This window comes from Dermochelys coriacea, chromosome 5 (assembly GCF_009764565.3).
Source record: "Dermochelys coriacea isolate rDerCor1 chromosome 5, rDerCor1.pri.v4, whole genome shotgun sequence".
NCBI classification, from domain to species: Eukaryota; Metazoa; Chordata; order Testudines; family Dermochelyidae; genus Dermochelys; species Dermochelys coriacea.
In genome coordinates, this window is record NC_050072.1 from 57,657,875 (window position 1) to 57,664,793 (window position 6,919).

At 37.9% G+C, this 6,919-nt stretch overlaps 1 long non-coding RNA gene across 2 annotated transcripts in view; it reads right to left on the reverse strand.

Annotated features, from left to right (window-relative positions):
* The window catches only part of LOC119856246, a 168,937-nt gene that overhangs the window by 146,409 nt on the left and 15,609 nt on the right, over window positions 1–6,919 (reverse strand). For both annotated transcript variants that reach the window (XR_005293219.2, XR_006281505.1), the window contains exon 2: window positions 2,430–2,478. This is a non-coding gene — a long non-coding RNA (uncharacterized LOC119856246). The remainder of the gene's footprint in view (window positions 1–2,429; window positions 2,479–6,919) is intronic.

The window sequence follows — 6,919 nt, forward strand, 5'->3', positions numbered from 1 at the left end:
TTATAAATGAATTGTGAGTTAAAGATCATGCTGGTACTATCCTTTTAAGGTGTAAAATAAAACAAAATGTAGTATACTATTTATGGCAGTGTTATTTATAGGAAATTTTTCAGAGTCAATTTAAATGTTTTGTAAATTAGCCTATATTTTCATAGGTTGATTTATTTGGGGTAAACATTGCTGTCACAATCTGCACAATTATATTGCAACTCGTGCTGTATTAATTCTATAGCTTGCTTACAAAGTAAGGCATATTCATGTGTGCATGTGTATGTATGTGGAGGTGTATACATATCTATATATGAGTGTGTGTGTGTGTGTCTATATGTGTGTGTTTCCAGTGTAAAATGAGAACTTTATAAAGCAGTTGAATAGCTGATCATAGATTCATGTTCGAAACAACATGAAAATGGGAAATCAAAATAATTTAATAATAAGACCAGACCCAAAATTAACTGACTCAAATACTGCCATCCAGAAGTGACCTGAATATATTACTAATATGCCAAATATTGCATTCAGAAATAACACTACTTCTGAAACCATTCATGTGTTTTTGAGATTCTCAACCTTTGAACTGAGCACTGTACTGTTAAATATATGTAATTAAATAGCATCGCATGGGAAACAAGGTTGTTTGGTAACCAAGCATGATAAATAAGACAGTATGAGCTAGTCATGCCTGTGATTTTTTTCCCACTTTTTCAAAATCAAGCACAAAATAGTTAGAATTCTTATGATCACTGCACTATGTAGTTACTGTGCTTCACTATCTCCCAGTCTGTGCAGGAACAACAGGACCACTGAATTAGACATTTGATATGTCTAAAGGTACCTGATCATTTTGATATTATGTAAAACTCAAATGAGCTTTTCTGAATTGGCAGATAGAAAGATTTTCCCCAATGGCTAGAGGCAGCAGTGATCAGCATCTATTACATACAACAGGCTTGTGAGCTGATGCATTGAATTCTTTAAGTAACAGACATGAAAATTCAAATAATGTTTCTATGTATATGTATATGTCTACACATACACATATGTCCACATTAATTAATGTTTTTTAAAAATGTAACCATGTGATAGAATTATTATTAAATGCAAGGCATGATACATCATATTATTTTTATTTTAAATCAAGATGTCTGAAAGATACAGAGCATAGTGTTAACACTTTAGGTTCTATTCTAAAGACCACCTCACTTATCACACACTATCTTAATAAAAAACTGTAATACCCAGGTCACATTTTGTAGATTCAGTGGAGTTCTTGGAAGTAAAAATAGCCAACATGAGGATTATAACCTCACTGTTCATTAGCCATATTATTAATTAAATGTTCTACCTTTCAGTTAGCTAGTAGGGTTCTAAGAAACCTACAGATGTCCAATAAGACTTAGCCCAAAAATACTTGCTTATTTTGAATATCACAAAGATTTATACATCAACTGATCATATGCATTTTCAGTGACTGTATTACTGTCTAAAATGAGAGAAGTTTAAAGCAATTGCAGTTCAGAAGTTACTTTCATATATTGAATGTAAATTATCAAGAACAATTGTTAACATGTTTTCAGATATTTCTGATTTACTTGATCAGAGAAAACTTATTTTACAGTTAGAATGCCAATTTAGAAATAATCTGCATATTGGAAGATACTGAATCCAAACAATTACACTTGCCTGATCACTCTCTAATAAATTCCCATTAATGGCCTGTAGATGAGGATATGATTGCCATGCTTGTTTTCTAATCTTTTTATAGGTCTCCAGATGGCTGTGACATAAAGTTGAAACATCCTGCATGGATTTCTTAGGAATAAACAGTCTCTCACATTAAAGTAGAAAGTTGATGATTTTGTACTTATTAGAATCACAGTTTTGTTCTAATGCCAATCTGACCACTTTGTTACCAGTGTATGGGATGCATACAGGAATTCTATTTATATTCTATGCAGTACATAAGGAATTAGGTCATTGCAGGAATATCCTTTTCATACTTAGTTTGTGTGTAATTCACATAGATGTAAACCACAGTCCACTAATACAATCCAGGCAATTATTTCCTGTATAAAAGCCATTCAATTATAGCTATTTGTATAGCCCAAGTAAGGCACTTGACTGATTTTCTTTCTAATAAAAGTGCCCTATTATTTTATTGTGTCCCAGAATTAATTTTATAGGCAATTGCAGATTATATTTCTGTTATGTTTGATATATAACATACAGAGGCCTATAAAGTATAAATGCAAACTACAAAAAGAAAGAAAGAAACTTACACTACTGATAATTTTAAAAATTCCAAACCCCATTCAATAATTACATGGAAACACTATATGGGCTGTTAAAGAGCCAATATATGTATTTTATTTTTATGTTATGTATATTCTATTGGCTGGATTTTATTAAACATGAAATTTTAAAATTACCATTTCTTGTTGATTGCCATCCCTTGTGATCCTTCTTCTTAATCTGAATCTGAAAAATAGCCAAAAAAGCAAATGATCATAATTTTAACACTTACAGTCCATGAATTTTGTATGTATAGGATGTTTGACTATGATAAACATATATATGTACAGAAAATGTGATGTATCTCAACATTTAATATAATCAAATAATTGACTAAAATACTTTAACTCACTATAGTTCCTGCAGATGATCTAATATGCCATAAAGCAGATATAATGAGTAGTGTACTATGGTATCTGAAGGGTTAAACGTAACTAAAATTTAAATGGAAACAATTAATAATAGGGAGATAATACCCACAATTCTTTGGGAGGAATTTTATTATTAAGAATAGCAAAAATATTTGGGGGGTTTTGAGTAGAGGGGGCAAAACTGTGAGGGCAGATCAGATATTTGCATTCTGTAAGCTGCCAGTTACTTGATAAAGGATAGAGGCTCCACCTAGCCTCCAGTTTCAAAATATGCAAACCACATTATGCCAATATTTTCAAGACAGAATTTTCAGGTGCTTTACATCAGTGATGTCCTAAAATCAATATCATTAGAAAGATATAGGCTATATTTAAGGAGTTACTGAACAAGACATTGTATGTGTGAATCTAAATAATGTAATCATATCGGTTAAATTAGTAAGAAATGAATGAAAAATTAGAAAATAACAAAGACATTCATTGCAAAGTGATATGTATTCCTTTATACTTGCATTTGAAGGATTTCTTTTTTTATCCCTTTCATGAATGCTCAGTGTTTTTTCTTCTTTTGGAAGATGACCACTAGTGCATAAGTGTATTGCCTTCAATTATGCTGCCTACTGGAGCTCTTAGTCCGGGTGTGCGCTGTAATTACTAGTATCAAGGTTGGGGGTAGACAGCTTGCCTGTGGACTGTATAGTCCGCTATGTTCGGCCTAAACTGCAACCTGTGCAGCAGCCTTCAGTTGCTGGAAGGTCCTCTGACCGTGGCCCTGACCTATGGGAAACTCTTACCCAAGTTCTGAACTATTCAGCTGCTGAAGTGACCCTCACAGACATTCCCTGCTCAATAACCCACAGTTACACTAGCAATAGGAAATCCAGCAAATACACCAGTATAAATTAATTGCTCGGCGTCTACAATATTTCACTCCTCTGCATAGGCATACTACAGACAGGTGTAGATTTGAACCCGACTTTAGTCTGTGTTAAACATAATATAGCTTCCTATGCTGGGTTGTCCAATATATGAATAGTTATAATATCATGCAGCCTTTACCAATCAGCCCGACACAAAATAATACATATTTTGATTAGGGTGCATTTTGGATAACTCAGGAAGTAATGGCTGCTCGGATTGGAGCTACCCCACTACACACGGTTATATAAAAATCTTATTTATCAACTACATTAAATAACCCTTTTCACATTTACATAAACAAGCATATGCTTTCATTATCAGATTTAAAAAAAACTTGAAAATTTGAGAGCAATCAGTTTTAGTTACAATGCGCTAATGACAGCCACTGTGAAGAATATTTTTATGTTGATACATTTGCAGAAGCTATCCTGGCGTTGCTAAAAAGCTTTATCTCTCTCTGTTTAAACGCTCAAGCTATCCGTTTACTGTCAATCTGTTTGATAATTAATAGTTCACAGACCTAACTACGTACAGGACCAACAGGTTTAGCATCGCACGTATTAAATCAGTTAACCAATATAAGTCATCATGTAAACTCATGAAACTCTGTCCTGTTAATCAGATTTCCCTCACAGTCATCACTGCAAGTTATGAGAGTTCTAATAAGGCAACGTGTCCAGTCTGCTACCAGAAGAAGCAGCTACTGCCCCTGAACCTGACATAGAGACACTAACCGAGCTCAGATTCATAAAGACACGTTTCTGGAATCACATGTGTGATATGAAATTCAGTTTTCTCCATTTGACAAAGAATTCTGATCCTCTATATTCCCCCAGTTATACTTACTTTTTTTTTCTTATAAGAAACATTTGACCCCCCGATCTAGATGTAAGGGATGAATCTCCGGCTGCAAACAAAGATCCCACGGTCAAGCCCCCCTTAAAGCATAGACAACGGGTTCCTTCAGGTCTCCAGAAATGCAGATTATCACCTTTATTTGAAACTGCAGCTTAGTTCCATGGTATAATTCTTGTATGGTTGGTTTTAAAAGACTTAGAAAGAGCTTCTATCCAGAAAAACAGGGAAGAAATAGAAAAAAAAAAGTTTTTCTTCCATATTGCTTCCTAAGCCCCAGAGTAGAAAGTGAAGGGTTGTACGTGAGGCTCTGCAAGTTTTTTTTTGGTTTTTTTTGGGGGGGGAGGGGGGAGGGTTGGCCAAGGTCTAGTCCAGCCCTCTCTGCTGAGGAGGACGTGCTCTGAAATTCAACCAATTTCCCCAACGCTTTTGTTGCTGATGAACTGAAGCCCTATTGTTCATCCATTGCCATGGTCTTTTTCAGTTCCTACTATATGTTATGCGTTGCCAGAGATAATGAATTTGCACCAAACCCTCTCATAGTCCCCTTCTGACAGACGGAACAAATTAGAAATGTCTAGTCTAGAGAAGAGCAATGGCTACATTTTCCTATAGCAGAAGGGAAGCACTCATTGCTTTGGAAACTTACAAAAATTGCCCCAAGAAGTTGCGTTTTCTAGCATGTTTTCATCCAGTTAACTTTTGAGGAACAGCTTCTTCTGCGTCTTGTTTCGGGAGGCACTGCCGCTATGTGTGACTTTTGTCCATATCAAAAGCAAATGAAACCAAAACGTCTTTCTCTTGCAAACTTGCAGGGGGACCTCTCGTCATCGCATTGATTTCTGGAAGGAGGGTTGGTTTTGTTTTTCAGTGCTTTGGCTCAAACACGAGGGACAGCATGGACAGTTTTAGTAAATGGATTTTAGGATGGATTTATGGAGCTTAGTGGGAGCCATTGCAAAGAGAGAGAGCTAGAAGGGGAGTGTTTTAAAAAGTTGCGGGGAGGGGTTGAGCTTGTGGAGAGTGTAGAAAGAAGGCCGGGCATTATTGTGTGTGTGGAGATATGGACATGCATTAGTGAGACGGTGAGGACTCACAGTGTAGAAGCATGGTTGTTTGCGAGAAGGAGAACATGGGGGTGGGGTGTAGGGGGGAGGTGTGTTTGTGAAGGAAGGCTGTCAGAACCTTTGTATAGGGTGTGTGTTTGTAGGAATGTTTGTGTGCAAGGCTGTGTGTTGATGGGGAAGGTTGTGTGTGTGTGTGTAAATATGTCTCTGGGTGGGTGTGTTTTAGAATGTATCTGTGCATGGATAAGTGTTTTCTCTATGGTGGTGGGTTGCTTTATTGCATGTGTGGGTGTCAAGAAGTGTGTGGGTGAAGAGTGTGTCTATGTGCAGGGCTGGGTATTTGTGACGAGTGGAGGCGGGCGGGGGAGGGGCAAAGTAACAAAAAAAAAAAAAAAAAACCAAAAACCAAACCAAAACAAAAACCAGATGAGTATCGCGGATGGAAATGTGGCTGCAGGAAGATGGGAGGCGGTAATGAGAGACGCAGGCTGAGAGCACCGAGGGCTCTGCCCCCAGGTTTCCCACCAACTGTAGCCAAAGGACGACGGTCACTCCTGTCCTTGTCAGTGGCCGCCACTGCAACCTCACTGCCACAATCACACCTACAGCCACACCATGGGGCTCGTAGGTGCTGCTTCCCACCTGTGAGAGAAGACAAAGATTTGTGTGTGTGTGTGTGTGTGTGTGAGTGAGTGAGTGAGTGAGAGAGAGAGAGAGAGAGAGAGAGAAGTCGCTAGCTTGCAGCTTACATATTTCATCTGGTTTACTATAAGGCTGATGGTGTCGAAATCCACAGAAAGGCCATGAAACATACCACAGTGGCACGAGAAAAGGAAAAGTTAGATATTAAGGAAACATGTCCATGATTTTCAAAAACGTGACTGTCTCTAACTCTGAATCCTCATCTCGGGAAATCCCCCTGCCCGTAAAGGTTCTTCAGGCCTACGTATATATAGGGGGAGCAATAAAAGATAAAGTCAGAGAGAAGGGGAAGCGCAGCTTCAGAAAGCCCCTCTGACATCTGCTCTCTTCTGTTTCCGTTTTAGTTAATAAGGCACGTTCAAAATTCAGGGTCTCCTTAGATTCAGCCTCCCTTCAAAGGGGAGAAATGAACGCAAAACCAAGAGAAGTGCTCATGACCAAGATTCACTTGCAGATCAGTGCCACCCCTGGGTATAGCAATTAGGTTTACAAGGCATGAGGGTGAAGCGCTACGAGCCTGGCGATTCTTCTGCTTTCTGTCTCTTCTTTCCAAACCGACATTGTCAGCAGCAGCTCCCTTACAGCCACTGTACAGAACACTGTATCACTAACCAGGTACCACACGAAGCACACTGATCACTTAAGCTGCCGATTTACCTGCACCCATTGAACTCACGTCTATCTTTTAATATCTGGGTTTGCTACTGTTGG